The 22,116-nt window shown below is 37.2% G+C and overlaps 1 protein-coding gene across 2 annotated transcripts in view; it reads right to left on the bottom strand.

Moving 5' to 3' along the window:
* Window positions 1–22,116, bottom strand: part of ankrd6b (ankyrin repeat domain 6b) — a 183,021-nt gene that overhangs the window by 93,354 nt on the left and 67,551 nt on the right. Inside the window, exon 1 of one of the 2 annotated variants that reach the window (XM_039747988.1) lies at window positions 19,013–19,105. The exons of the other annotated variant lie outside the window; for it this stretch is intronic. The gene's annotated coding sequence lies outside the window, so the exon portion shown is untranslated. Of the gene's footprint in view, window positions 1–19,012; window positions 19,106–22,116 lie in introns of those variants that run through there. 2 annotated transcript variants of the gene reach the window in all.

The following is a 22,116-nucleotide window of genomic DNA, read 5'->3' on the forward strand; positions in this document are numbered from 1 at the left end:
GATGAACCGAATTAGAAAACTTGAATCATAATGGGCTAGGTTTGAACAAACCATGTGACACAAGCAATAGGTGTGCACAGAGCTGGAATTCTGACATGCTAAGTGACACCAGTTCATACTGAAATGCAGTAAAGTAGAAGCAAGCTGACATATAATTGTACAGCATATTAATTACTCCAGGCTGTTAACAATGGCAACCATATTTACAGTTTTGGCAACCAAATGCCAGGCAGGCACTTTTAAAAGTTATTGTAGAGCCCTGCTGCATAGTGTAATCTATATAAAGACTCACTGGTCAGTATATTTACTATGCAACTTGAATAATGTTACAGGCAACTGTACAGTCTGGAACCAACAAGATGGACTATTAGTGGCTCAGTTTTTATGAGTTGAACAGTATATTTTCTTACAAAGTAACAATTCTGGTTACACTCCAGTAAACAGGAAATGTGAGAGCAAGTTATTTTAATACTTTGCTACATTGGCTCCTTGAACAAAAATGTATTTTCTGTGTTTTCAGTCAGATGCAATTTTTGTGCAACAGACTTTGAGAAACAAGTCTTATTTGTCAGGTTTCAGTATGCATCACTGTTATCCACTGTTGACAGTTTTCATATTATTACACATTTTTGGTTATAACTTTCTTTTTATTTATTAATGCATTCTCTGTTATCTATTTATCTATCTATCTATCACATATATATATATATATATATATATATATATATATATCTCCATCCATCCATTATCCAACCCGCTATTTCCAACTACAGGGTCACAGGGGTCTGCTGGAGCCAATCCCAGCCAACACATGGCACAAGGCAGGAAACAAACCCCGGGCAGGGCACACCCACACACCAAGCACACACTAGAGACAATTTAGAATCGCCAGTCCACCTAACCTGCATGTCTTTGGACTGTGGGAGAAAACCGGAGCACCCGGAGGAAACCAATGCAGACACAGAGAACATGCGAACTCCATGCAGGGAGGACCTGGGAAGCGAACCCACGTCTCCTTTCTGCGATGCAGCAGTGCTACCCACTGCGCCACCCTTATATAAATATGATATATATATATATATATATATATATATACACACACACACACACACACACTACGGGGCTTCGATCGCCAACCCTGACCTGCGGTATGCACCAGCCACTTCGTGTCTCTGCTGCTCACATATGTGGATTTCACTTTCACCCCACAACAAACCTTTTAATTCTCGCGGATACACCTCTTCATTGGGAAGAAACACTACTTTTCCCTGATGGCAACACGAATTAGAAGATTTACAAGTCTCCGAAATCAAGTTTAAAGCCGAATAATATCTACATACTACCTATGTCCATATATTCAGTCTCTTTTTGCTGTTCCATTATTTCACCGAGTAATAATTTCCGTTTGTTAGCGCTAATACAATCTTTACTATCAGTTTTTTAAGACTTTCAAATTTTAGTATTTTCATAATCTCTAACCTGCTCTGCATGTGTATTGCACCGTTTTTGAACCTTTTTACAACATTCTACTTTGTCTTCTACACTGTCTTTTATTTCTGACTCCGCTTGGAGCTGAGAGCGCAGGAACTGTGTCTGACAATAGCATTCACACGAATTAAAAGTGATTGGACTGTGGGCGTAGTTGTAAATGTTTGTGAGGAGGGCTGTTCTTGTCAAAATCTCTTGGCAAAAAGTCTCATCTCGTGGGAGTTGAAATTATCTCTGAAGAAGTCTTGTCCCAGGATTTCCATTTATAATAGAGAGATATGTAATAGTTATAACATACATATTATGGAAGCCGGCCCGGACACAGACAGGTGGACAGCACACGTTTATTATTTATTATTTGCAATAATAAAGTGCATACAACCCCAAACTCCCCCAAAGTCCAGGCCTTTACAAAATGCCTTCCTCTCTTCAGGCCACCTCCTTTCCTCTCCTCCTGAGCTCCGTCCTTCTCCACTCCCGACTCAAATCAACAAATGGAGGGAGGCAGTCCCTTTTATACACACCCGGATGTGCTCTGGGTACCTCCCAATTAGCTTCCACTGGCACTCCCCAGTGTGGCGGAAGTACCAGCTGCGCATCCGGAAGCACTCCGGGTGTCCCAGGTCGTCTTCCCCCCAGCACTTCCGGGTGTGGCAGAAGTGCTGAGGTCCAGGGCTCTCCAGACATTGGGGCACCCCCTGGCGGTGACCACGGGCCCCTATAGGGTTGAGCTTCTATGCTCTGTTCCCGTGGTCCCCAAAGCCACCAGGGCGGTTGCTCCCTCGAGGTCTGGAGGAGGCACAATCCCTCCTCCGGTCCTTCCGGGCATCCCGGCTGGGTGCTACCCCCAGTCGCTTGCCACAATATACACAGTAGATCATCTATCTGTCTGTATGGTTCCTATATAATCTAAAACCCTTTGCCCAATTTGAGCCAAATTTTGCATAGTAGCTCTCTAGGTCCATACAAACAAAACAGAGTACTTTGGAACCGAAAATTGGGGGGCCCAGTGTTTTTTTTTTTCCTTGTGTGCTACAATTTGCACACCAGTGCCACCTGTTTAACAACAAGTGAAACATCTTAACAGACTGAAGCCAGACCAGCAGACAAAATGACCAGAGCTTAACATTGCTTACCTGGACAACGCTGCATACTACCTCTATCTACTCAAATATAAAAAGGAGTATCATGCGCTTTTACAGGGGGATGTTGTGTGAGGCTTGATTGATATGCAGCACAATATAAAGGAGAATCAAAGGGTTGTTGTTTAACTCTTGACTTGTCGACTTTCCTTCATAATTTAAGCACTACAGACAGTTAATCTTGAACTACCAAGTACATTCTTGAACTGTCAAATGTGACAATGTTCATGGTTACAACTCAACAAGGAGTTACCACAATTCTGGAATCCATTCAGACCCAAAAATAAAAAAAAATCTCAAGATCAGAGACACTAATAGAGAGGCAGTGTGGATGGATAGCAGTAACACCATTTATAAAACACTTTGGCTGCTACTTCTGTAAAGGGAGAACAAAATGGTGAGTGGTCTGTGTATTGGAACAGTTGTACAAAGATGGATGTATGGAAGAAATATGCTATCAAAAACTTTCAACATTCCTTTATAAATTATACATTGGCTCTATGTAAAATCATGGGGCTCTCATCCTAAAATGGGGAAGTAAGGTACCTCAAACATTTTGTAGTGTAAGGATTCACAGAATACTCTTCTTTTAAACTCTCTCGCTGTGTTTACCATGCTAGGGTAACAGAGGTGCTCAGGTTTCAAGTAACATACTGTAAAGGTGAGAAAAAAGGATGAGCACTCTTGCTGCCGGCTACCTATTTTACGACCTTCATTCCAGCCATTCATATTATGAGACTAAAGAAGAGTCTGCCTTAGGTTACACATGTCCCATAAATCCTGCTGTTATCTCTTTAATGTCAGCTAACTGCTTCTGTTTCTCGTTTACATTTCAGATTTGTAAAAACCAGGTTGAAAAGAACACCAGAGAGATTTATAATACACAGGCATGCAAGTGTCCCTAATTGTCTTAGTTATCCTACGTACTGTAGACGATGACTTAAAATACATGAAAAGATTATTAACTTACTAAAAGCATAAACACAACAACCCTATACGAGAGCTAGATTCGTCTCTGTTCACTTAGGACAGTACATTAAGTCACTGTTTCATTTTAGTGTGATTAAATATGAAGACACACTTTGATTAAATATTCTTAAACTCAGTTTTTAAAGGTAACTAAATGCAGAAAACACAATATGCATTCTTTTATTGCTTTGAATAACATTAATAAAAAAGCAAGTGTGCTTTCCAACATGTATGAGTATGTGAACAAATGTGTATTTGTATGTGGACGCAGATTAAAAACTGGAGTTTTGCAGTCCTGTGGACAACAAAAAGAGATTGCTGCACTAGCACAACAAAGAGAACTAGGGGAAAAAAAAGAGATATATGGAATAGCCGTGGGCTCACCATACAGGAATGGCTTTAATTGCAGCAAATATATCTGGTATAAGTGGTTATTGAATTAATATTTTTAAAAAATCCTTATTTTTCTCTTAACTGTCAATAATGGTATTACCTTGATTGCACATCACAACAGTATATTAGAGTGAAGCCTTTTCTTTGCGCTGAATACCTAATTGAAAATAATGGAGCATTTTCAGCTGTAATTGCACATGGATTTAGTCAGTAATTTTTTAAAACATCAAAGAAGACATGCCACACTATACACTTAGCATAGTCATTTTCTAGAAGAAAGAATTTATACCTTAAAGTCATATTAATGGCATTGAGCTTACAGTAAATGTGTATACACTGGCATCTGCTAATGCTTTCAGCTGAACAGATTCTCATGCTTTCATCTCTTGGCACTTATGAGCTTGAAAATTTAACTTAATGTTCTCAAAATGTGACGATTCTAATTCAGGGTCATGGGGCCGGGGATTATTTCATTGGCACTGGGTGCAAGCCAATATAAGAAATTGCAAGAAGAAAAAAAAAGACCAAAAATCACATATCTCCACTGTAATGTTTAAATAAGTGAACAACATAAAAAGTATATATATAAGATTTACAAAATTTAATGGAAAGACACGCATGGAAGATATAACACAGACCCATGACATCATTTCTTTCATTGCTATGCAATTCCTCCATCTGGTCCTTGTCTCCTACTATAAAAAATGTTTTGTAGAGTGCCAGCCTACTTCCCATATATAAATAAAGTTGTGTCCCTTTAGTGTTATTTTGTGGGGGTCACCATGTTTTTTCTAGCCTATTGTTAGTCATGTGGTTCCTGACCTTGTGATGTCATTGTACCGCCACTATTTATGATGGTGGCACAAAGCAGTTGTTATCAGTTGCATCCTTTCAGTGATCAAACCTTGTGATAGTGTTGGTTAGGGGGACAGGAACCTGTGAAGAGTATTAGGACATCTGGCTTTAAATTTTCTGTATTTTACTACGATTTTGGTTTTACAGTGTTGTTTTTAGTTTCTCAGTTTAGTTGTTTCCTGTTGTATTTGAACTTCCTGAATATCATCAGACTATGAATTTCCTTTAAACGGGGTCTGCCCTCTCCTGGTTAATTTCCATCAATTAAAATTAAACTCTGAACACCTACTGCCCCTCAGGTACTCTTAACAATCGAAGTCTAATAAACAAGCAGGTGTCTGAGTACCAAGAACAGCAAACCACACCAAACGTCAAAAACAGAACACAAACACAAAGTTGTAGTCAAAAGAAGACACAGAGTTCCCAAGTGCAATTTGCTTTTCTTACCCCTAACTAACATTGGGGTCATCATGTATAAAACCTTTCTTACACTTTGATACTAATATTTTGCTCACGCTAGAAAGGCACAAATGGCATACACACACAAGAAATCAGATTTATAAAAATGTACGTAGCCCACATGCCATAACAAATTCCTTTAAAAATCTCAAATCAACTTAAAACCCTATGTTGTGCCTGTGCTCTTAGCCACTCGCCTGTCACCTCCCCTAACCACCATATACTTTTGACCAAATGTACCCAAGTGACGTATTTACAGGAAACAAAACTTCAGTGAACAAGGACTTGAGGTATTACAGAGCTAAATACAGAATGCAAAAACATAAATAAAAAAAAAAACAAGAGTGGTAACAAGCGACAACTGGTGACAAGAGAGGGCAAAACAAAATTCTCAAGTATATGTCAATGTTGCATTGCATACAAGTCTCTTTACATTTGACTTACAACAAACATCCAAACATCTTTGAATTGCCATTATGTTGATGTCCTGATGAACAGTGTGTGGGCCATCCACGTGCTCACTTTGGCATATCTCAGATGTCAGAGGCAGTCCGTGTCTCTGGGCAATGTTGTGTAGTACTGCACAAGCTATCGCAATATGGCAAACGTTTGTGGGGTGGTACAGATGGCTACATAAAAAAAAATATGAGTTTTTTAGGGATTGCTAGAATTTTTGGCACATGATGATCACTGGTTTTTAAACCAATTCAGCCTACCGGTACTTAGAGTTGTCCTCTTGGAGTTGTTTGCTGATCTGGTGCCTATATTACAGACACCATCCTGCTGAATTCATGTGATCCCTAGTGCATTACAGTTATCAACACTCGTAGGGGATTGCTGAGCTGCGTCATGCCATCTGTATGGGATGGTGCAATCAGTGCTTCAAGTGGAATAAGGTAACTGTCGTTGTACTCCCTTTTATGTCCGCTTCCTCATACTCTTAAGAGATGTGTTATAAAATACATATAGTTACTCCAAAGAGCGGAAATTACTTTGATTGTGCTTATATACATTCAAGGTCAGAGCACAATGTACTAACATGGATCCTCTATTTGCCACTAAAGCAGGGAAGTGCCGGCACTTCAAACCCAGGGTATAATTAAGATGCTCCCCAGATACGTTTCTTATAGTCAGCGGGGAGAAATCAGAGATCAAAAGACAATCTGCACAGATTTCTGATTGTCTTAAAGTAATCAACACAATTGACTACACACATGTTGCGATAAAGGCGCCATCACAGAATGAGTTAACTTTTGTAAAAAGAAAGCACTAACATTTAATTAAGATACAATTTCGTAATATGTGCTGCTCAAATAAGTCTGACTAACGTTATTGCAATTGGGCCCGGCTGAACCCAAGATTCCTTTATTTCATCAAATAACATGGTGGGAAGCAGACTTCAGGGTCTTGCTGTGCGTGATGGTAACTCTGCCATTGCCACTTATGCTGTTGAGCACACAGTACACCCTTTTTATTTGCAAAATAGACGGACTAGAAACTAAGGAAATGAACAGGTAATGCACACATTTAATTTTAATACCAACGTTGAAGACAGCAGTTTTAAGAGAACATGTCAGTTAACTGTGATATACTTGAAGTCTGATGGTTGAAACTTTCTGTAACTTTAAGCCATTTTCAATGTCAAGTTTGCATCTTATAAATCCCAATGTTTGCGTGAGAAATGACTTATGACCATTTAAGCAAGTTTTATACATGTGACCACAGGTCTTTTGTGAAGTTAATCTGATGCTTAGATAATGAGTAGCTGTGCCAGCATTATAAATAGATATATAACATGTTGAAGACTTCTGTGAAATATGACTTACAGTGGACATAGTACTACAACAGGTCACACATGGAAGCACCCCACAAAATGGTGGTGTCCGCAGCACCATTCAAAATGTCACTGCAGCATATAACAATACAACAAATAAAATGGTGGAAAATATTTTTAAATGTCCTAATATTGAAGCAAACCAAAGATACATTTCAAAGGATGGTTGGAAGTCTGTCATCTTGAACTGCCCATTTACATATACCCATTCCTTTCTGTATTCATCATTTGTGTTGTAAAGAACATGTTGCCTACATAGCTCTATTTGAATTTTGGGGACAATCTTCAGTGCCCCTCTAATCCCCTATACTGCCTGTCTAAGACAGGATGAATTTTAAGTAACCAATCTCAAACTCAGCATATTGAAATCAATTAGAATGTGTTTTGCAATGCATGTAGTATTTAAATTAATACAATTTTTCATTCCAACAGATGGTGCATCACGAACATTAGCACTGCTTTTATGAATCCCATGGCAAACGGCCATATAACAGAGACACAGCAACTGCGCACAGATACACAGACACATACATAGACAATTGACCTTTTATTAAAGTGGATATTCTGTAATATATGTGTGTGTGTGTGTATACTGCAAAGGAGCTATTTTTGAAAAGAAGCTCTGATTATTTTACAGTATGAAATGCTAAGTATTATATTTGATGTGTTTTTTCAATTTTCATTAATTCATTTTACACACCTGCCTTAAATGAGGTGCCAGTTCATTGACACTTAATGCTTCTCAGTCACACTTGGACAATGTACAGACTAATCTAAAGGGTGTTGGTGGGGACCTGCTGACCGGAATGAAAATCAAAACTAGGTCCCCAGAGCTGTGAGGCGCTGTGCTGGTTTTGTTGTAGCTTTGACCTGCCCACAAATTTCATTCTGTTGATAAAATTAACACGGTGCCCATTCATAAGAAAGGAATCAATTGGTTTTGGAGGATGCAGTGGTAGGAAAGGGGATGAAGTCTGAGAAACACTGTTACGACACTGTTAGAACACCTCACTTTTTCATCCATCTTGTATTTTTTCTAAATAGGCCAAGACATACAGGATATGCAGTGGCACTTCACTGATCCCTCTTCAAAACTTTCAAACTTGAAACCCTTTTCTGACTGAAAAAAATTACATAGCTGACTCTGCACTCTGTAAAATATAATAACTTCTATTACTGGAGCTACAGTACAGAAAAGACATTAAAGTGATTGGTGTGTGAGGCCAACATGCGAAGGTTTATATTGCTTACTGCAGTTTAAATGAACCAGAGAATTCCCTAAAAATCCACTATTTAAATGGCTAACATTGGACTCAATTTACAAACCTGATCATCAGCCTAGAGGCTTGCAAGCACACCAGTTAGGCAGATGTCTTCTGGCCCCTGAGCTTGGCATGGAATTTGGTGACAGATCTTTTCTTTGACACATAGCTGAAAGCCTTCCCAAATTAGCAGAGTGCTTGTTAGGTGCATTGGTGTAAAAAGGGATTTGCCAAAGACTTCCTCACTCTTCTGCCAGACAGCACATCTCCCTCATAAACACACATGGTGCAAACATTTGTTTTCAGTTTAAGAAATTGTAAATGTTAATTTATGAGATCCACAGTAAGATTGCTCTAATATAAAATGTCTATATACCTTTTTTGACAAAAAGAAGTCAATCAAAAATAATAATGACATGCTCTTTTCTTCTTTAGTAAGATTCTGTAACCAATCATATTTCGTTAAAAAACAAATGCATCATTTTGGGAGGAGTAATTTAAAAATAAACTTTGGATGTATTGGGTGCACAAGTGTTCACACATTGTAGTTAGTGCATTATGAGTGTCTTGCATTATTCTCTTTTAAAAGGAGCTGCATTTTTTTGTAACAGATATATTGAAGTACTTTTTGGTACCCAATTTCCAACATGTATGCCAGCAGCACTCCAGTGTGCAGAGGTCCGGTTATTTCTGATTGTGTCATGCTTTTTTTGTTTATTAAATTACTGTTTACTTAATAAGGCACCTCTGTAGCCATCTAAAGTGTATCTTAGTTAAGTGAGTTATTACAGTAACTTGGGGGAGAGAGAGACACAGAGAGAACATGGAGTGTGGGGTAAGGCTGATGGTGAACAATTTGGATTTGTGGCAGATATTTAGATCATTTGTATCTTCATTTTTTCTCCACTGTATTAAAAATATGTAAATAAATTTAACCACAAAAAATAAGTCATGTAAGGCATGTTGAGCACTAGACTATGTAAATTTTACTTGCCAAAACATTGTGTAAAATAAACCTTCCTAGAGCTAAGTGTGTATACACAAACATGTTAAGATAAGGAACTGAGAAAGAAACACAATGCATAGCTCATTTTAATATGCTTGCATTAACTCCTCTGTTCATACCTGCATATTTGGATATGATTATCTCAATGAAAAACAAACAAATTTGATATTTCCTATGTAAAATGTTCTTAAGGTGCCAAAGTTAAGGGAAATAGATAGATAGATAGATAGATAGATAGATAGATAGATAGATAGATAGATAGATAGATAGATAGATAGATATGCTTTTCTGTAATTGAATCTTTTTCTTAAAAGAAAAACTAATTCATGAAAACTCTGGGTGGTCCGGTTTTCTCCCACAGTCCAAAGACATGCATGTTAGTTGGATTGCCAATACTAAATTGGCCCTAGCATGTGATCTGTGTGTGTGTGTGTGTATGGGTGTGTATTTGCCCTGCAACGGACTGGTGCCCTGAACAGGGTTTGTTCCTGCCTTGAACTCTATGCCAGCTGGGATAGGCACCAGCACCCTGTTAAGGACTAAGAGGGTTAGAAAATGAATGATTGTTAAGAAATTAAGAGAGGGGCTTATAATCACCAGCCAACCTTATTGTGCTGTCCTGAATGATTTTTTACTGAACTGACAAAGCGTCAAGTAAAAGAGTGGCTGATACTATAAACACTGAGTGAATCACCCATATTTTGTAAATGGTGAAAGCAGCACTTATTGTAAATGATGAAGCAGTTCATATTTAAATGAAGAGCAATTAGTTGTTCAAAGGGAAAAGATTACTGTTTTTGAAGACGATTATGTTCTCAGTATGATAATGACAAATAATTTCCAGTATGAACATGCTGGACTCCTGGGAGGCTTCCAGTGTGCTCACGTGATTACAAAACAGAGGTTGTTTGCAGTGAACAAACTACCACCTTATGGGCAATAGCTTTGATCTCATCTAAGAGTTAACCAAAGCTCTAGTTAACATCAATTCTCTAAAGCTGTGTGTTTTGAATTACAGAACGGGCAGCCAGTCCTGATCCTCATGTGCTGTGATGGCCAAGGGTTATCTTTCAGACTTGTCTCTTCTAAAAAGGTTAGTCTATGCTGTAAACCGAACTCCATATTTAGTGATGTGTCTTGCTAAACTTGCACTCTTCAGTTTCACAAATCAACCAATACTTTTAGTTTTCTGGGAAGTTCAAAAAGAACTTTTAGAATTTATTCACCACATCACTGAATTTATATCAGCTCATTCTGTCAGTCAGTCACTCTCCAACCCGCTATATCCTAACTACAGGGTCATGGGGGTCTGCTGGAGCTAATCCCAGCCAACACAGGGTGCAAGGCAGGAACAAACACCGGGCAGGGCGCCAGCACACCGCTGAGCTCATTCTGACTTTTTAAAATTTTTTTTCTTGATTAGCAGAAAATTAGGAATAGTGTGGAAATTAAATGTATGCCCAGAGCAAACCAAATAACTTGATACAATTTGAACAGTTCATCAGTATTAAAAAAAAATGAGAAATATAAAATAAAAGATTATGGGATAGTAATGCACTCTGCTAGTTTTATGACATTGAGTTAGAGGAGGTTTAATACTGGATAGATGGATAGTTTTGTGAAATTTCTCAGGAAAGTACGTTACACACTGCTGGGAATTTCTGACATAGCAGAATAAAGGTTCATTTAACTAAATGGCAGCCTCCATTAATAGTAAAAATTCACTTTTAATTAAAAAAATTGTCTGGAACCAAATCCTGTGGTAACTGTGGCCTTTAGCACGACCGTCTTCAATCCCTGCAAAGCTTTTCAAGCAGCAAGAGGCACAAAGTGGAAGTAAACCAAGGTGGAACAGCAGCCCTCCATTATACAGTATAGGGCACAGTCACTCTATTACTGTTTTAAAAACTTAAAACATGTGACTAAAGCTATCACAACAATAATAAGTTGGTTGGTTAACTTTGGTTTCAGTACTCATACTCTATTTCTGCTCACAGTTACACTAAAAAGTACACATCCTTGCACAAAAGAGCATGATCTTTTCAAAAGAATGAGAAAATTTGAAATAAAGGAGTACAAAAACATTAAATATGTATATTCAGTATGCACAGTTAAAATATTTAGTACATGCTTAATGTATAAAAATGTGTTTAGTAATGCCCTTATGATAACCACGGTGATGCAAAAGATAAAGCTAAAAACTCCTAAAACATATAACGTAATAGAGGGAGGGACAGCACAAAACAAAGACAGACAGACATCTTGAAGCAACTAAAGACCAGATTAGGCTGCATTTAACTAGAGGTTTACGGGGTCACTTGTGGGTACGGGACGTCTCCATGGACTACTAATGTGCCGTCTATTGTCTTGCTTCCTCTTTCACTGCAGTCCTCTCTTATATGCTGCAGATTGTTCTACGGAGGAGAAGGAATGAACTTCTACTAAGTATTGTCAATAGACAAGGGCGGTCACAGAGGCCAGTCTCGTATCTCCTTCAACTCACATAAAGTACTCCATTAAAGCAGGGCCACTTAGGATGTAGCTGCATAAAGACATCCTTGTCTCCTGCACTTTCCAGCATCATCGTTACTGTTCAGTATGTTTGTTATGTTACTTACCTCTTTAATATCAAAAGAAATTTTTCTTTCACTTGCATATGGAAATGCATTAGATTTTTCTTCTAGACTACCACTCTGATTCCTTCTTGCAGAAAGTTATATGACAATCCTGTAAAACTCATGCTCAAGTAAACAACAAGAAAAGTATGTCTCACATTTAAAGTTTGAAGAGCTTTGTGAAACAGTTAAGTAGAATATTCATATTCCCCTTCTTCTCAGATGGAGCATAGACATTAGAGAGTTATGCACAGAAAGGCTCCTTTCAACTGAAAGATAAGAGCAGCTCTTCATTGATTGCAACAGATGCTATCCAACAAAAAAAAAAGCCAGGCTGGGCCTGAAAGAGATGTCAATATGAGAGGTCGACCTAAAAATCCCACAGGTTTGAAAAATAACACATGGAGTGAAAAATGAAGTTGCCAAGAAGGGAAAGGGGGCAATCTTTATTGTTCATTTTATTATCTACTTTTTAAGTTTAAATAGGGTTTTACCTAGCACAAATTTTGATACAATCATATAATATTTGAAAACATAATGTTCTGTTTGTATTTAAATGAGTTTCCTGTACATTGTTTCCCATATTACAAAAACAAAGAAATGAGCGTGGGTGTGAGTGGATGTGACTTTCAATGGTCCTCTTTAACGATAAGAACTCCTTTGAGAGGGCAGGCCAAGAATCCTTAACCAGGAAAAGTGGGTTTAGATAGCAAATGAATAAATGCAAATGAGAGGTCCAAGTGGGATTACTTCTTTTGCTTTATCGTAGTTTTGTTCCTTAGGTATAGTAACAGTAGGTCACACTGAATTGTGCAGACAGATGCAGTATGTACAGTATGGAGAGGTGTCAGATCATGAGATTGTTCTTAGCATACCATTGTTAAATGTACGATGTTAAAGTGTAATCCATAGTCTGTGAGTGTTATGAATAAGAAAGCACAGAACAGGTTTTTTTTTTTCCTGACCATCTGTGTCCACTAATTAAATTGGGCATGAAAAACTGAAGTACTACTCTAGAAGTAACAATAATGTTTGACCTTCTGGTAGTTTAGTCACTAAATCAAAAAAAAAGGCTTGAATAATGAGGTTGCATGGAAGTACAAAATATAGCACTCACACAGCACAAAAGCAACATTTTAAGTGTTTTGGTTATATTTGAGTCAGAAGGAAGGACTGTAGCTCTCCAGCTCTTCAGTATTCCTAAATGCCCTGAGACAGCAGAAGACCCAGCCGATGTAGATGCGAAGCTTGTTTCAAGTAGTGGGCCAAGATTCTCAGGCTCACAAGCAACCTAATTAATGGAAATGCTTCTGCGCGGGCTCTGCTCCAAAATGAGGACATTACTTTCATGCCATCTAGTGCAAAGCTGGAGCTGAATAATGAATTAAAACCTGGCAGATGTGAGACGCTAATCCTGTTAAAATGAATGAAGGCAGCTTGGCTTTGTTCAGGCTGAAACCCCCAATGAATAGCATTTCAGAAAAAGATTAAAGCGCAATAATATTTTCATTAAAAACTATGTTTCAACACTTAACGTGAAGCAAAAATGGGCTGATGAGCATAACCACAGTTTATCATATGAAAAGAAACACTCAAATAGAATGGCTGAAAGGCACAAAACGGTTCTTTTCTTCTCAACAGTTTCAGATTCCTCAATGTTCAGTAAAGGGTAGATTTTTACACTTCCAGAGAGCACATACAAAAATATTAATCTAAAAACTTGCCAACTGTCCAGATTACACTACATAGCAAAAAGCTGGCACTTGATGACTATCAAGAATTATTTACAGCACACTTACCTTTATACCACATTTGTAAAAAATACAAACATATACAGTATTTGCAATTTTTTAAACATGTGATCTCAAAGACTCTAAGAATATAAATGTGATACTGATCTTACTGTATTGATCCAGATCAAGTCTGTTTTGGGGAAGCACAGCATTAACAAAGTTCTTTCTTTGTTTATGTGTACATTTTAAGATAGTTCGATGAAACATGCTCCTACATTGGGGCAGTGAATTTCAAGACAGCCAAACTACTGTGCAGAATTACCATAAAACCCACTGCAAAGCATTGTTCATTTTTCAATTGTATGTTATATTTCTAAACTGAGAAGTTTAGTGTGCTCCATTATTATTTGGCATTTTACTAAATCCTTGCGGTGGGCTAGCGCCCTGCCTTGGGTTTGTTTCCTGCCTTGTGCCCGGCGTTGGCTGGGATTGGCTCCAGCAGACCCCCGTGACCCTGTAGTTAGGATATGGCGGGTTGGATAATGGATAGATGGATTTTACTAAATCCATATGATCCTATACTGTACATGTTAAAACTAACCAGGAACCCATGGTAGGTTATGTAGAAATTGATACAAAAGTACACTATGGGTATTTCATGCATGCCAATGTTTTTTAAGAACTCCCATTATGACAAAAAAAAATTTAGACCAGTTGTTCACAAAGCTCTGACAGTAATGGCCTTCAGGTATATTTCTAGACTAAATGGAATGAAAACCTAATTCTCTTTATAAAATACCTGTAATGGGACACCCTCCATGATGGGCATGATTGGAACGCAGAAACAGAGTAAGTCTGCAGACCCAAGGAGTTCTAGGAATGTCCATTATTTACAAGAGAACTCCCAGGTCAACTATAGCTTTAATTCCTCAAATTATATGTCTGGAAAAAGGACACGATCAATTACTGTGACAAGTCTCAGCTACATTGTATAAAAATGGCTGTTAATTTTACAGTGTAAAACTGTTAAACAGTAAAGGTGAACAAATGTAAAATGGTAAAGTACTGCTTCAGTAACACCAAAGCACTGAAATGAAACATATTTTTTTTTACATTGTCAACCTGTAAAAAATATATTTTTATGTAAAAAAAAACGGTAATTACTGCACCAAAAACAAGATAATGTCATCAGAAAGTAAATTTCATTTTAAAGGTAGATAGAAAAGTTGCTGTTTGCTGACAGTGTGTAGTTGCTCTATCAACTGTTAAACAGCTACCTTACATTAATGTAACTCAAAGTGATCACGTTTGCTTTATGTAGCTATGTCTTCAATATATACTTTTATTTAATGTGCGCCAGAGGTAAAATAAGTTTGTGTGGTTGCCATTTTGAGTATGATGCAATTTTTCAAAACAAAAATTTTCTGTTTTTTTTCCTTGGCACCAATGCCTAAATTTGCATGCAATTATGATATTTGCATAAGGAAATGCATATTGGTCCTCGTGAACTGCAAATCTTTGTGCAGTGGGGAAACAAACCTAAACAGAGTTAGCAGACTTGCTCCTCCCAGACTGCTGAAGGTTTTTTGAGGTTATGGAGGCTGATTTATGGTGGGTTGTTTTCAATAACCTGGCAAACCTGTATGACACTGTACACCACAAAATTAAACTTTACTTCTTCAGCAGATAACGTACCATAACTTCTTTAAACATTGAATTCTTTTCAATGTATACAGTCAGTGTTTGTTTTTGACTGTTGTTATTTTACTGATGCAAACTGTATACTGGTCTGTGTTTCTGACAGCATTTTTGTAATGGTTTAATGAGTGACATATTTATTACTGTATGGATTTCAGCTTATGTTTGAAGGATTGCTTCCACTGCAATGTACTGTAAAGGAAAACAGTTATTTATATAAAGTTATACTATAGACCTAAAAATGCTGTCACCTTATTTTTTATGGGTAAATTCTGGTAACCACAGCTGCCAGCTTCTTACCTTAAATGTAACATTATTTTGCAGTGTAAAAAACAGCATTCCCCAATATATGATTTAAGTGAGGTACTGCTTGAACAGAGCACACCACGTTATGTGTTTGAGACTCCTCTATGAATATTTAACCTGAAGGTGTGGATAAGCCCTAGCACAATATGAGCTCAGATTAAAAAAAAGGGAAAAATACTCCCATATTCTTCAAAAGAAAATTCCGCTCCATAGCCTGCTCACTGTGCGGAGTCTGCATGGTATCCCCTTGTCAGCATACTCTGAGCACTGTGATTTTTCTCCCACATCCCATGGAAGTTAGGCCTGTATGTGGCTTAAAAAAAACCTTGAGTGGCTGTGGGTGTGTGAGAAAGTGTACCCGATTTGGTTCCTCCCATACACCCAGTTCTTCCAGCCTGCACTTTGCAACCTAGAATTGGATTATTTGGTTCAAGAAATGGATGAATGTTACAGAAAAAAGTGTTTATAAGAAATCTACTTGCAGCATAACAATTAGACCACATATTGTAGAAACTTGACTAACAAATACTCAACATTATACAGTCATCAACTGATAATAGACTGGTATTCAAATTCTTCTGGATTCCCTTGGCCAAATGTTGCTTCTCTTAGATTACACATTTTCTGTGATAGTAAGTTACCAAGCTAAATACAGAGATAATGCTGAATGGTAACTTAAGCCTTTTAATTCTACATTGGAGGTAAACAGAACAAGCTGTTTACTATGTTAAAAAATGATGTAAACAAATTTAACCACTTAAGTATTATTACAGTATGATAGTAAAATAGTTTTGGCAGTTTTTGTACATTTTGATTCTGCAGCCTCCGTCACTTCAGTCACAAAGACAAGTGAATGTGCATTACAAGACATTATACCCATTAAACAGTTCTGAAAAAGAAAAATCTGCCAATTTCAAGTTCATAAATGTAATATGTGGGTTATACTGAATTAGGAATTCAATACAATGTAGAATATGTTACTTTTTTGGGCCAAGGATCTGTTTTGATGTCGGAAAAAAAAAATAAATTGACCTCATTATGGTCTCTTAAGGCAATATGCTGACATGCTGTACTCTTGATTATAGTAACCATTGCACTCTTAATTGTGTCTTTTGTAATATATTAATTGTAAGCAACGCTATTCCAAAGCTAATTAAATTTGGCATTGTTCTTTCCCCATGGAGAGTTAAACCATTATCAACATACTTTCAGCCTGGCCATGAACCTTCTATACTGTATAAGCAACCTAACAGGCCGAGTTAAGAAGATCTTCTGTTGTTTAGGCAGACACAAACTCTGTTATCTGCTTCACAGCGCCATCAATGCACCCATAACAGGCTCTTACATCAAGCACGATTACTAATATATGACATACATACAGTTTACACTTATCTAAATATACAACACAAAAAGTATTTAACTAATACGTGCTGCAAAAAACAACTGACAGACAGGCAACACATCTGTCTTTAGATATTAAATCTTACAAAAGGATGGAATTCAGTCATTCATAAAATTCAAGCACACCATACATCTACAAATACAAATACTGCATTATTTACATATATATTTCCTAAAATTGTCTAAAATGTACCTTGGCAGTACCCAACCTGCAAGTGATTTCATCAAGTGTCCATATCGCTAGGTCATATATTTGGAAATGTTCTATTTTGAATAAATATCTCTGTATACTTTTTGGATAGACTTGGATTTAAATTCACTCTTAAAGTCACTGCTTTAACAGCAGTATTTTGAGTAATAGCAATGAGTGAAACATTGGTGGTAGTATCATATACCACCCTACTTGCTGAACTGGAAGAATCCCAATCCACCTTTTGTAAGGTGGGGAAGCAATGTTCTATATTATCTGATATTGGAAGAAATATAAATATCTCTTCATGAGGATCTGTTCAAAAATATTTTGTCAGGCCAGAAATCAATAATGTAATTCTAAAATAAGAAAGCCGGGCCTGTGCTGTGCTGAACCAGTGTGGAACCTTCCAGTTTTACTTGCTATATGATGCACCATTTTAGATGAGGCTTTGTGGTCATGTAGCTTTGACTTTGTCAGGTGGGTTTTGAGTGCTGACTTTCATGAATTATCATGAGAGACATTTTCTTTTGATTGTTTTCTATGTTTTGTTCCTTAAATAAATATACATAAATTAAAATAAATGTCAATTCTATTGTAATTTTCTTCCATTTATCCTTGTTATTTCAGTATGGGATTATGAGGAGTCAGAGCCTATTAACTTGGAATTTGGATAATATTACAACATGTATTGTTTTCTTTTTTACGTTAGGCCATAATCTTCTGAACACCAAGGAACATTAGAAAAAGTGGTAGCTAAAAAAGTCATTCAGTACTGCTCCATGTTACTTTATGGAGTATTTGTACTGGAGCAGGATATAAGTGATCTCCTCTTAGCGATTTGTTAGTCGAAAGGAATGATTTGTAAAATCAAGTGTGTGGCGGTCTGGTTGTAGAGGAGGGGAAGCAGACTAATTTGAGAAATTTTCTATCAAAATATGTGTGTGATCTCGGGATAGACTGTGTGTCAGTCTTGCCTTAAATTGTGGAATGGCATGAGGGTTCTCTTCTTAATATTCTACTATCAAAGCGCTCACGATTTTCAGAAGTAAACACTCCACACTTCGATTTTAAAGGTGAGGACGGGTTCAGAGTTGACATACTTTATCAATTTTTTCCTTGTCTTAAGTAACTGTCTTTTTCTCCTACACTGATGACATCACCCATTTTCATTCACTGTAAATAACGCCCTTAATTACAGTGGTTCATTACGGAATGGTGTAAATTTCTTATTTACAAAAACCTTGAAGGAGAACAATTTATTGAAGTAAAAATTTGAATTTAAATCAGTTAGTGATAATCATTTCTGTTAATGATAGGACCTAAAGAAAAAAGGAAACTAAATTCAGAGAAATATAAAAAGATAAGTGAGACACCAAAACATTGCCAAAATGGTCACAGCTACTCAGCAATAGTTAATAAACTAGTCAAAAACTGTATATGTTGAGGTGCATGGTATGTATTTTTTATATTTAAGTTTTCTAAGGATTGATGTGAGCAAACTCAAATTATCCAGCATCAGTTTTTACAGCTCTTTCAGCTGAACACAACTTCAAAAACAAATCCCATTGTGATCACCTTCCAAAACAGGCTCTTGGCAATTCCTTACAGACATTTCACTCTACTAGAAAACTTTAAAGCATACAGTGAGTAGTACTTACAAACAGAACGACCAGCTCCAGAGTCCAAAGCTTGACAAAACAATTGAACAGCTGCATGTGCTGGATGGCCAAGTATCAGGGACTCTCGCTGTGCTGCCACCCGGACAGCTGGATTAAACAAAGTCCCCTCCCCGTTCACTTAGTCAGTCAGTCTCTCTCGGAGAATAACACTGCTCTGATTTACATGTCAATGGTGGAATCGCCAAGGCCTGTCAGCCAAGTGAATGAAGACCCAAGCCTACTCAGAGTAACTCATTGGCTCTGTTTACTGGAGAAGGCAGCAGGAGGGCCCAAATGGTTCTTTTCCATTGCCACATCTGAAGCGAAAAGAAACCAGGCTACCACCAATGGCATGCCAAAAATTATTCAGCTCCTTCACTCCTTTGCTATTTGTTTTTTTTTTTTTGTGATGTCAAAAGACATGCACTGAGGAAACACTGCTTTTATTTTCTAGTCTCCAATGCTCATTTAATCATCCATAACTCATAATGACAATACTGAGGTATTACACTAATAAAACCAAGCTGCAATCAAATAAAAGAGCTCACACAAATCACCATTTAAGCTTATCGCTCTAATAAAAGAGCCAACTAAGCAGTTTATTTGTAAGCTGGTGTTACCTTTGTGAACAGTGCAGTCTAAAATTGCAGTCAAGCATTTTTAGTGTGAATCAGGCACATGGTTGCTGCAATCTTTTTATTTTAATTCCTTTAGAAATAGTAAGAGGCCAGGTTTGGTGTCTACAGTGTGGTGCTGCCTGTATGTGATATTCTCTTGCATTTTAAAACTATTTTGTACTTATTGTGCTCTTGCAGACGCTGTTATACTTTCAATCCATTCTCTTCATTCTTTTTATTTTTATTATTATTTTTATTATTATTATTACCATGCTTATATTAACTTCACCTGTTTGTTGTCTGGTACAAATCTTGTAATCGATATTTAACCCACTTGCTATTGTCCAAATGACTTGAAATTTTGCACACTTACTCACTTCCAATTACAATACATGAATCAATAATCAGTTTCACTAATAGATCAATTAATCCATGTTAATTAAGAAATGAAATTTTAATATGAAGAATAGTTCAAAATTTCACCAATAGAAGGCGCTAGTAACGGATAGAAATATTATCAACTTTTTGCATCTTGTATGAAGATGTGTGCATTTAAACGTCAAAGTGAGTGTTAAAATATTGATTACAAAATTATACTAAAACAAACCCAAGACTGAAAAGCTGAAAATAATATATATATATATATATAAAAAAATAACTTTATATTAAGTTACAAAATGTACTACAAAGTAAAAAATAAGTCTCTCATACATCACTCGTAAAATAAAAGTGTGGGCGCTTTTCATCAATCAAAATTCAAGAGAACAGGCCATTCAGCACAACAAAGCTTGCCAGTCCTATCCACTCAATTCCTCTAAAAAAAGTTTTAAAAGTCCTTAAAGTCTTACTGTCTGCCACACTACTTAGTAGCTTATTCCACTTGTCTATGGTTTTCTATGTAAAGAAAAACCTCCTAATGTTTATGCAAAATTTGCCAACTTTGTCCCGGTGTCCTTGATGAACTCATTTTAAAATTACAGTCTCGATCCACTGCACTAATTCCCTTCATAATTTTAAACACTTCAATTATGTCACATCTTAATCTTCTTTTTCTTAAATGAAAAGGCTAAGCTCTTGTAATCTGATATCTTAATCATAATTCATCCCCTGTAGTCTTGGAATCAGCCTAGTTGCTCTTCTCTGGACTTTTTCTGGCTCTGCTATGTCCTTTTTGTAGCCTGGAGACCAAAACTGCACACAGTACTATAGATAAGGCCTCACCAGTGCATAACCTCCTTGGAAGTGTGCTCCACGCATCGGGATCTATAACCTAACTTTCTGTCAGCCTTCTTAATGGCTTCTGAACACTATACAGTAAAATATATATAAAAACAATGTTTCTAACAATATTCTAAACCGTTTTCCAGACTTCTGAAAGTGATGGGAGAGAAACTCCCAAATAAAAAGGGTAACCCAAGTTTAAGCTCTTGCACCTATTACAGTTTTGCTAATTTTAGAAACCTTAAGACATCTAATATCTCATCGATGGCACAGCTGAAAGACACATCAACCTGAAGCATATGCAGTATGTCTGCAAGTTCATTTAAAGGAGAACTAGGGTAGCAGTGTTAAAGTAGAGTGTTATTTTGCATTGACCATCTTGTGTAAATAATGAAGATGGGCCACCTGCTCCAAAGACTACCCTTTGGATTTTAGTTGTGTAGGATTGCCTAGTCAGTATAACAGTCCAATTCCTCTGATATGTTAGAAATCATTTTCTTGTGGGAATCAGACATTGTTTGCCGCTGCCATTGACTATTTTATAAATAATGATGAAACAGAAGTGTGTTGTCATCTGGAATTGCAGGGGCCTGCTTTGATGCTGTATACTTGCCTGTTTACATGATTAGCACAAGGACAGAAAGCAAGCTGAAGAAAGTGTCCAGGATTTAGCATTGACATACTTTAAAGGTATGAGTTTTAATGTTTGAGTTAAGAAATTGCAGTCATTAGAAAGTTGTGAATGTATGGTGGTGGACACTTTCATCTGCTAAGTCCATCCATCCATTTTCCACCAATTATCCGAAGCTGGGTCATGGAGGCATCAGTTTTAGCAGTGAGGGCCAGACGTCCTCTTTCCCAGCCACACTTGCCAACTCATAATGTGGAATCCCAAGGCGTTCACAGGCCATCTGGGAGATTTTATCCTCCCAGCGAGCCCTTGGTACTCCTCCCAGCTGGTCGTGCTCATAAAAACTCCACTGAGAGTGGGTCTCTGGGAAACCTTTTAGATGATGAGGCTACATAAGGCTGCTGGCAATGCTGATCTCTGCTGACCTGCTGAGACAGACATCACTACAGTGACTTTTACTGAAAAGACTGCGTATTATTGCACTATGTATAGTTTGGCATATTATTTTATGCTGCATTAGTATAGGCCTAAATGGTGTGCTGAGGTTTTAATTAAAAGGGACCTGGATTCAGAATTCAGTCCAGGCCCCATTTGTGTGAAGTTTTCAAATTCTCTCCATGCCCTGCCAAAACATG

The sequence above is a fragment of the Polypterus senegalus genome, chromosome 3, assembly GCF_016835505.1.
Source record: "Polypterus senegalus isolate Bchr_013 chromosome 3, ASM1683550v1, whole genome shotgun sequence".
In the NCBI taxonomy this organism is placed as follows: domain Eukaryota; kingdom Metazoa; phylum Chordata; class Cladistia; order Polypteriformes; family Polypteridae; genus Polypterus; species Polypterus senegalus.